A 10,394-nucleotide genomic window follows, 5' to 3' on the forward strand; every position below is an offset into this window, starting at 1 on the left:
ACAGGATTGCAAAGGAAGCAGCCAAGTCAAGTCTGGGAAGGATATTCACGGCAAAGGCAACCACACATGCAAAGGCCCTGAGGAGTGCGTGTCTGGTGGGTCCAGAGCCAGACAGAGGTCAGTGGGGCACAACCACAAGGGTAAAGGGAAGAAAAGAGTACAAAGAATTTAGACAAGTTCTCAAGGATCACTGACCTACCTGGGTCCTAGATCAAAACAGAGAGACTTTCCTTTGCACCAACTGAGTGCCAGCCCCTGGATTTTGGCCTCCCAACTAGTATAGGCTAAACATTTGATCTTACTATAAGTTAAAATCTTAGAAAGCCTCCTGGACTTCTATTCCCAAATACCATTCCACTCATCTGAAATACTGATTCCTCTTCTTTAGTCTATGCCCATTGTTGAATCCAAGATCAAGCTTAAAACATCTTCCTTGGAAAGCAAGGAAACCCAGAGAACTCTTACTAAAATATGCACCACCTTCTTCAGTGACAACTAGGGGAGTCGTGGTTCACCAGAGCTAGTGATAAATTATAGCTTCCTTCCAGTCCTACCATCTGAGCCCAGAGACTCCCCATGACAAGGGTGGTAAGGACAGTAGCACTTAGAATTTTGGTTCCAAGTATCTTCCATAATGACACAGACAGTCCATGAGATCTGTGCTTAGTAGCTGGAGGGTGAAGTCATTTTAAAAAGGCTCAAAAATAGAGTCACGTCAAAAGGCTAGACTGGGGTTGGTGGTTATGGTTAGTAGAGGATAAGAACCGGATGGGAAACTTTATCACCAGATGACTGAGCATGAACAACAGATGAGAAGTGGGATGATGGTTGTATATGTGGGATTCTTGGTTCTGATTCTTCATTCCCTTGTATTCTAGAATTACATATCAATGTCCTTTGTCATGTAACTTTACAGTAGCCCCCAAAGACTAGGCTGTGTACACTTCTCTGCCTCTTTGATGTTGGGCTCAGCTAGCCGAGGCTTTAAATGGATTTGTGTGGTTTGGCTCAATTTTCTATGGTCCTGTCATCTCCCAGAAGAATCCACGTGAGTAGATAAGAGCCTGACTGGAGCCTAGCATGGCTCTGCCAAATTCAGCCAAATTCAACCTAGATTGGCAAACTGCAGCTGATCCATAGACCCATGGGTTTATCATGCAACGTGAGCAGAGATATTCATTACTTGGCAAAAACTCATACTAGATTTCTAGCAAATGTGTGGGGACAGAGGCTAGAATTCATAAGCCAATATTATCAGGCTGCGATGGTTTCTAGCATACCTTTGTGTCAGGTAATGCATAGTTATCTCAGAAGATGACTGGCTACAACTTACCTGGGGCTTCATCTCTCTATTTTCAGGAAGTTCATGCAGGTAAGAGTCCTGATCTTCACCCAAAACAACTATTCCAAAGCCAGAGGGATTCTACTGGCATCAGTCATGCCATGCCATGCCATGAAATATTGATATCATGTTTCTCTTTTTCTTTGTTGTCCACAACATTAATTCCAAGACTTAGAAGTTTCAAGATCCTGCTCACCTCTTAGGAGGCCCTACATATCAGATCATTGCAGTATTTCTTTCCTTCTAATGCCTTTAACTCACCCCCATAGCCTCTGGGACTGACTATCTCTTTGACAGTCATATGGCTGTTGTTCCCCACCCCACCCCCTGGCTACATCTGGCCCACCCTTGACCACACTCCTTCAGACATGATCTCATCAGAAAGACTCCAGAAAATCTCCACTGGATGTTTGAAACAGTACCTAATGCCAAGGTAAAAATGTCGGTGCTTTTCTTCGAAACACCTGTAAAAGGAACAGGAAAAGGTTTAATTACCTAGTTCCTCCATTTGTCTACTGAACCCAAAATACAGATAGCAAAAGGAGCAACTCCTCATAGCTTCAGAAAGAACCCATTCTAATGTAGGGCTCACTGGTTCAAAGCCCTGCTATGTACCAAATACCGTCTGAGGGACTAGCAGGAGTATAAAGAATAAGAATAATTTTTTTGACCTCCAATTGTTCATGGATTTAAAAAAACAAAAAGGCTTAAGCAAATGCTGTTAATAAGAGCAATAATTCCTGACATCAAAAAGTAGCTCATGAACTGGCCACGCTCTTTTTATTAAAAAATAAAATAAAATATGTCATTAAATCCTTGCAGAATGGCTGTTATGGATCACATATTTGTGTCCCGCAGAATTCGTCTGTTGAAACCCTAACTTTCAATGTGGAAAGTATTTAGGGGTGGAGATTTGGGGAAAGAATTAGGGTTAGATTAGATCATGAGGGTGAGGCCCTCATGACGAGATTAGTGTTCTTAATGAAAGAGAACAAGACAAGATCTCTCTCTCTCTCTCCCTTCCTCCCTCCCATTTCTCCCTCACATCCTTTGTGTGTATATATGTGTGTGTGTGCGTGTCTATGTGTGTACCCAAGGAAGGCCATGTGAGGACATAGTCAAGAAGAGGGCCTTCCATCAAGAACATAATCGTGCTGGTACCCTGATCTCAGACTTTCAGCCTCCAGAACTGTGAGGAATACATGTCTATTGTTAAAGCCTCCAGTCTAGGGTATTCTATTATAGCAGCCCAAACTGACTAAGATGATACCCATTTTATTGGACAACAGAGGCTTGGAAGTCTATGGAACTCAGGTAAGATCACATCATCCACAAGTGGCACTTAGGCTGGATTCCTGACTCTGACCCTGAAGACCATGCACTTAACCACTGACCTTCTTCCCTCTCTGTGGTCACAATGCAGTAAGACAAGAGCACCAATAAAGGCATTTACCAAGCAAGATAGCCATGCAGTGGAGAAAGTGGTTCTCTTGGGAGAGTAGAGAACCATACTACAAAGATGACCAGGAGGACAGTATTGAAGAATGCATCAGATTATACACACAGAAATAAAAGGAAAAGGCATTTGGTCAAAGGAAAATATTTGCAAAGCCATAAAGTGTAAAACTTGCAGACCATTCAAGGAAATTACAAAGAAAGGTGCAAGGATATGGCAACAAACAGGAAAAGATGACTCAAAGCGGTAGGGAGGTAAGGTGGTGTCCAAAACTAAAAAGGACCCGGAAGCATCTTGAAAATTAAATAAATTCTTAGTGCCCTTATAGGAATCATTTTTTTCTTTTATTTTTCCCCTGATCTATCCTAGTTTGCATTTTTTGAAAATGAATCTCATTTTGCTCTTTATTACCCATATATTGAACCTGTCTATATCTCTTGGAATAAATTCTATCCATCATTCTTATTGGATTTATTCCAGCACCACCCCGGTTTGTATAATTTGCAAATTTCATTAACATTCTCTTTACTTTCTCTTTGAAACCATTAATAACATTGTTGCATATGATCAGGCTTAACACCAATCTCTTTGGCACCCCTACTAATCAACTACCTCTAGCTGGATGTCACACTATTCATCACAGTGCCTTGTTTACAGACCCCCTGAAAATTATCAATCCCTATGACAGTGTTCATATCCACGCCAGTGTCAATTAATTTCATAAGCAAAATTTCGTGACGTGGTATCAAATGCATTGCTAAAATCAAGATGTATTGCAGTGACTTTGTTCCCCTCCACTGTGAATTTTAAATAGCTTTCAGATCCGTCCTGCATGATTTATTTGTGGCAACACCGAGCTGCTTATTCACTCATGATTCCATTACTTCTTAGATGTTCTGGGTATTTTTCTCCATACACTTAAACTTCCTAGAGGTAATCCCAGGGATCATTCCTCTTTTAAAACAGATAGGTGAACACATTTGTTGCTGGCCTGAACTTCTGTGATCTCTGCAAATATATCAAGTCGCTTAAAAAGCAATTCCTTTTTTCCTTGTCTGGCAGCTTTTATGAAGTAGCATGGTGTCTCCACTGGCTCTGAGCTATTGCCCCAGTAAGCTGGTATTAGACATCACCTGCTGGGTCAATGAGCATGTGTCACTGCTTACAGAGAAAAACATCATTGTTTCAGGGGCCCCTTCAGGTCCACCCTGCTTCTCCATTCTGGAATGTTATCATTACTCAGCCCTGCTCACAAATAATCTACACCATGAAACATACTCGGGCCAACGTGCCCCACTGCCAGCCAATGCCCCCCAGATGCTGTGGGCTTTAGGAAAACAAATAAATTCAAAGTACATAATTAGGACTATAAATCTGCTGTTTAAAAATCAGAATGTATCCAAAAGCTGTGCCCTAGGAACTTTTGGCACATAGACCATCATGCATTGTGCTGCTTTTTCATTTGTTGCTGCCTATGACTCCTCACCTTCCCTCACTGTCGCTGACAAGGCTATTTGACAGACAGTACATCTAAGTACAAATAGTGACAGTTTCTATCCAAATGTCCCTTTTGTCTCAAAATAAGAAAAGAGAAAATAGGAGGGGAAAAGCTCACCAAAGGAGAGAAAAGGAGGGGCCATTGGTTGGACACTCTTGTGGAAAGAAGAGTTTTACCATGAATTACAACAAAATTCAAGTGGATTTTGTAGGCTTCTTCAGAGATTTCTGAATCATCATTCCTAAACTGTGTAGTTTGTATGTCCCAAGTACTCTCAGGACCACTTTGCTGCTGACTCATCCTGGTAGGCACAAGAGGCAAGGTTTCCAATACACACAGCCTTTATTGCTAAGCCTCAGGCTGCAACAGGCATTTGGTCACAGTTGGTCTAATGCTTTCCTGAATAAGGTTGGCTTCCCTCGAATACTCAATTTAGAGCTATAGGGCCTTGGCCTATCACTAGAAGGCTCTGAGGTGAGTGAAATGTGTGCCTTTAAAAGAAGAGTATATATTCAGACATGTAAGCTTGAGCTCCTGGACACCCTGAAGGTCTACCCTAGAACACTCCCCACACATTAACTGCTCTCATCCCAGACCCCACCACAAGGTAAAACCACAAATCACATCACCTCATATTCCTCCATAAATTCATTTATTAGCTACGTATCAAACATTTGTCATGTCATGGCTCTTGACACTAGGGTGCCCCAATAACGAAGATGGTTCAGATTCTACCCTTTGGAAAGTAAAAGTGTGGGAAGAGGAGGTCATAGGATGTATACGCAAATTGAGGGAAAATGTGCAAGACCAAACAGAGGGTAATAAGGATTGCAAACATGAGATTATGAGAATTCAGGGGTTAAAGAAACCACAACCGGTTTGGGGAAATCCAGAAAGGCTTCACAAAGGAGGTAGGATTTAAAGGACCACTCAGTGCCTTGAGACAGGAAGGCTTTGCATATGGAGGAACACTGGTCTGTGTTGAATCTGGGTCCACACAGAGGTCAATAAGCAAGCAGACGTGATGACAGAACATTCACGAATATAAATGGATGACATTATAGACAAAGGCCTTGAATGTCAAACTGAGTTTCACAGAATTGGGAGAAATGACTCCAAGGAAGCATAATTTATTCACACCACCTCTGTCATTAGTGTTGGTCTACTGATTGATGTTTCCAAATCCTGTGTACACCGTGCTCTTTATGCCCTTCATGTAATTTATGGTGTTCCATCACATGAAATGTCCCACAAGGGAGCCTATACAAAGGCAGGTCATATGAAGTCAGCCTTCAGCTGTACTCAGAGTCAACCGGGGAGGAAAGGTTTAACTCAATTAATTCTACATGGGCCAAGTTGAACCCCAGGGAACTCACATCTTTTACTGAAATTCTCCTCCCCTGGCTCTCCTCCAGTCTCCAGAATCACCCTTCTCTGTCTCCTTCCTTGTTTCTTATACCTCTGCCTGCTTTTATAGTAGACTTTGGTCTATTCCAGAACTCTGCCCCTTTGCCCCTTCTCTTTTTTTTTTTACTTTAAAACTGGCTCTGAGTGGGGAGAAATATCTTAGGTTATTATACCACCCAGATTGTGTTAAGACAGGTGCAGCATCCAAATTGACCCTAGATACATGGTTCAAGAATATGAAGCTGAGAAATTAACATCAAAACTTATCATTGAAACAATGAAACTTCTGGATCCCATAGAAAAATCATCTAAACCAGTTCTGTAGGAGGTATTCCCCTACTTTCTCAGCTATATAAGACCACCACAGGAGAAAAACCCCCTTCAGAGACAAGTTCACAATCAAAACTTGAAAATCACAGGGAGAAAAAAAAAATCACAGGTATATACTATCCTAAAGAGAATGAGCAGCTGCAGTGAAAAGTAGAATTAGCATTCCTAGAACCAGAAATGCCTGCAATACCTAAATACTAAAATCTAGTATTCTTAAAATCATTAAAGAGAACAAAGGAATAGAAACATTAATGAAAGAATAGGACATTGGGTTTTAAAAAATGGATTTCAAAAAATCAAGTAAGATTAAAAAAAATGAATGCACAGAGATTGACATACAAGATTCAATGGGCAAATTAAACAATAGATCAATGAACCAGAAAGAATAGCTAAGAAAACCATCCAGGATGCACACAAGCATATAGAGAGATAAACATTGTCAACAAGAGGTTCAAATATGTAGTGAATAGAATGAAACCATCTAGCATGTATCTAATAGGATAGACCAGAAAAGAAAATAAAGACAGGAGAAAGACATTTGAATTTCCTGGGATTGAAGAAAAATGTAAGTTCCCAGATTGAAAAATCAAAGTGAAGTCTAATCTTGATCAATAAAAACAATTAGAGAAAATTATTCCTTTTAAGCTAACATCGATCTAATAATAAAAAATTTCATTGTGTACAAGCCCACAAAAAGGGATCTTGACAAATTCCAAAGACTAAGTATCATACAGACCAAGGTCTCTATAGGTCCTTTAAAAACAAAGCAATAATTGGGACTTCATCAAGATTCAAAGCTTTTGCAAAGCAAAGGAAGCACTCAACAAAACAAAAAGGCAATCAAGGAATGGGAGAAGATATTTGCAAATGACATATTGGATAAAGGGCTAGTATCCAAAATCTATAAAGAATTCATCAGACTCAACACCCAAAAAATAAAAAATCCAGTTAAGAAATGGGCAAAAGACATGAAGAGACATTTCTTCAAAGAAGACATACAAATGGCCAACAGACACATGAAAAAAGCTCAACATCATCAGAGAAATACAAATCAAAACTACAATGAGAGCCCACTTCACACCTGACAAAATGGCTAAAATTAACAACTCAGGAAACAACGTTGGTAAGGAAGCAGAGAAAGAGGAACTCTCTTGCACTGTTGGTGGGAATGCGAACTGGTGCAGCCACTCTGGAAAACAGTATGGAGGGTCCTCAAAAAGTTAAAAATATAGCTACCCTATGACCCAGCAATTGCACTACTGGGTATTTATCCAAAGGATACAAATACAGTGATTCAAAGGGGCACCTGCACCTCAATGTTTTTAGCAGCAATGCCCACAATAGCCAAACTATGGAAAGAGCCTAGATGTCCTTTGACAGATGAATGGATAAAGAAAAGGTAGCATACATGTACAGTGGAATATTATTCAACCATCAAAAAGAATGAACTCTTGCTAGCTGCAACAATGTGGATTGAGCTAGAGTGTATTATGCTAAGCTAAATAAGCAAGTCAGAGAAAGACAAATACCATATGATTTCACTCATGTGAAATTTAAGAAACAAAACAGATGAATATAGGGGAATGGAAGGAAAAATAAAATAAGATGAAAATAGGCAAACCATAAAATACACTGAACTCTAGGAAACAAACTGAGGGTTGCTAGAAGGGAGGTCCGTGGCAGAGGGGCTAAACGGGTGATGGGCATTAAGGAGGGCACTTGATGTAATGAGCACAGGGTGTTATATGAAAATGATGAGTCACTAAATTCTACCACTGAAACTAATACTACATAGATGTGAACTAATTTGAACCTAAAGTCTTAGAAGTTTTAATAAATAAATAATAATTTTAAAATTAAAAACAAAAATAAAGCAATAACAAAGAAGTAGTCAAGGAATTTGGAATTTGTACCAAAAATTTTGGATGGCCATTGGAGGTATGAACAGGATGGTGACATACCAGATATTATGTTTTAGGAACATACCAGATATTATGTTTTAGGAAATTCTCTCCAGGTGTAGCATGGAAGATGGCCTTGAGAACAGGGCCTGATTGGAAGTAGGGAGAGATTCAAATAACAGTAAATAACTAGGACCAAGACAGGCACAGAAGGAACAGAGAGAGTGGGATGCAATTGAGAGGCATTTTAAGGGATAATAGGGGGACACCTGAGTGGCTCAGTGGTTGAGCATATGCCTTTGGTTCAGGTCATGATCCTGGGGTCCTGGGATCGAGTCCCACTTCAGGCTCCCTGCAGGGAGCCTGCTTCTCCTTCTGCCTATGTCTCTGCCTCTCTCTGTGTGTCTCTCATGAATAAATAAAATCTTAAAAAAAAAAAAAAAGATGATAGGTTGGCTGGATGGGCAAGCAAAAGGGTCTATGACTCAGACTTCTGGTTGGGTGAATAATAGATTTGGGAGCCTTTCATGGAGGTGTCAACCAAAGAAAACAAAGAAACCAGTGGGACCCACCATGTCACCCCAGCTCAGGACACCACAAGATCCCACATCTCATGTTTCATGTAAGTGGTAACTAAAGCCCTGAGTACAGATGAGGTTACTGAGGAAAGTATATGGAGTAAGAGGAGAGAGGATCCAAGAGCAGTCTGAGAAACACCAGCATTTAGGATCTCAGCACTCTTCAAAGAATCCAGAAGGAATGACCACAAATACTTGAGGAAAACCAAGATTTCATAAGAGAAAAGAAGCACAAGTGTAAAGCCAATGATACAATCAGGGCCTATTCTCAAGTCACACAAACCAAGGAAAGAGTGTGTCCATTGGATTTCCAGTTGTGGGGGTTTTGCTGAATGTGGAAAGAAGAATCCTTAGCAAAATGTCAGGAATGGACATGGAAAGGGTGTGAACTGAGGAGTGGGTATAAGTTGGGGAAATGTAAATAATCATTGAGGTTCCTCTTCCCTGAGGCCTGGCTGGGCAGGCAAGGAGACAAGATTGTCGCCTGAGGGATACCTGACTCAAAAGAATGCTAAGCCTCTCAAATAGGTAAAACTGAATGTAGCAATTTGCTGGAAGGAAAATGAAGGAAGGAAGGAAGTTAGAGACAAATGGAGCTACACAGGGCAAGGTAGGGGGCCATGGATGCAGACTAACAAAAAAACAAAAAATGCAGAGGTGTAAGGAAACCAGAGAGAAGGAAACAAGCTAGACCACCCTGCCCTAAGTGTGGGCAGGGAGGGTGTCTTTTTTATGATAGTCATCTGTGACCAATAAAGAACAACCAGACCCCAAAAAAAAAGTAAGCCATTAAAGATCCTAGTCCTTATCCTAGTCCTTTACTCAATGGTGATACCAATACATATGTTAAAAGGATTTGGGTTCCTTGATTGGCTCTCAATGAAAGGCCAGCCCTACAAGCCCTCAGTGGCAACTCTCTGTAGGGACACCTCTCACACCTGAGAGCTTTCTCTGTATCTTTACTTCAACTTCTATCGCTTTACTCAGCCTCCTTTGTCCCTGAGATTCAGTCTTCAACTCCATGAGACAAGAACCAAGCTCTCCCATATCAGAAGGAATTTTACCAAGATTTAATTCTTGGTAGAACTTTGTTTCTGCAGATACATTTGAATCTTTTAAGCTAACAGAAAACTTATTCTTCTTATGTTGGTTTTAAAAGTATATAAAAGTCACCCTATTCCAGTGTCTTCAAATATTTTCAACCTGGATGCCTTCAAGCATTTACTACTTAAGCTTCATTCCAATCTTCTAACCCTTGCTTTGGTCTTTGTGTTTCCAACAGAGCATCTGTAAAGCACTTAGGAAGTAGGATGCAGAATTCAAGCCAGAGAAAGGACAGTGGTGCTTCATTGTCTCTCATTCACTCCAATCAAGAAACAACTTCTCAGCCAATTAAATAAATTCCCCTAAAGCCCACCCCTCCTGATCACTGAGGGCACCGTAGGGCTATAGTATAAATTGCCCGCCTGATGCACTCAGTCACAGAATCCTTTGACAGGTAAATGTAGACACTCCATCCTTTACCTGAAGTTCTATCCATCAAGAGCAATGAAATAAATTCAATAAATGGCCACTCCTTAAAGTTCAGAGAATAGTTTTTGTTGTGTGGTGTTGTGTTGTGGCTTTGCTAGTTTATGTGGTAACAGAGTACTAGAACAAAGAGTTCACCTGCAGGATTGTGACTGAGTAATATTTTTTCATGACTACGATCAGGGTTTGGGGTGGAGATTTTAATGGGAAAAGCAGAAAAATACAGTATTAACAACCCTATTTAGAGTCAGAATTTATTTCACTGATTTGGATTTTCTGCCCTTTTTTGGAAAAAAAATATATACATATAAGTTGAAAACGTTTATCACCTGAGATGCACCATTTGGAAAAG

At 40.4% G+C, this 10,394-nt stretch overlaps 1 long non-coding RNA gene across 1 annotated transcript; it reads left to right on the forward strand.

Moving 5' to 3' along the window:
• Positions 1–903: 903 nt before the first annotated feature.
• On the forward strand, positions 904–10,104 carry LOC140639482 (uncharacterized). Its single transcript, XR_012036198.1, has 2 exons — positions 904–1,048; positions 9,795–10,104. It is a non-coding gene; the product is annotated as an uncharacterized lncRNA (long non-coding RNA).
• The last annotated feature ends 290 nt before the right edge of the window (positions 10,105–10,394 follow it).

Source organism: Canis lupus, chromosome 9 (assembly GCF_048164855.1).
Source record: "Canis lupus baileyi chromosome 9, mCanLup2.hap1, whole genome shotgun sequence".
Classification (NCBI taxonomy): domain Eukaryota; kingdom Metazoa; phylum Chordata; class Mammalia; order Carnivora; family Canidae; genus Canis; species Canis lupus.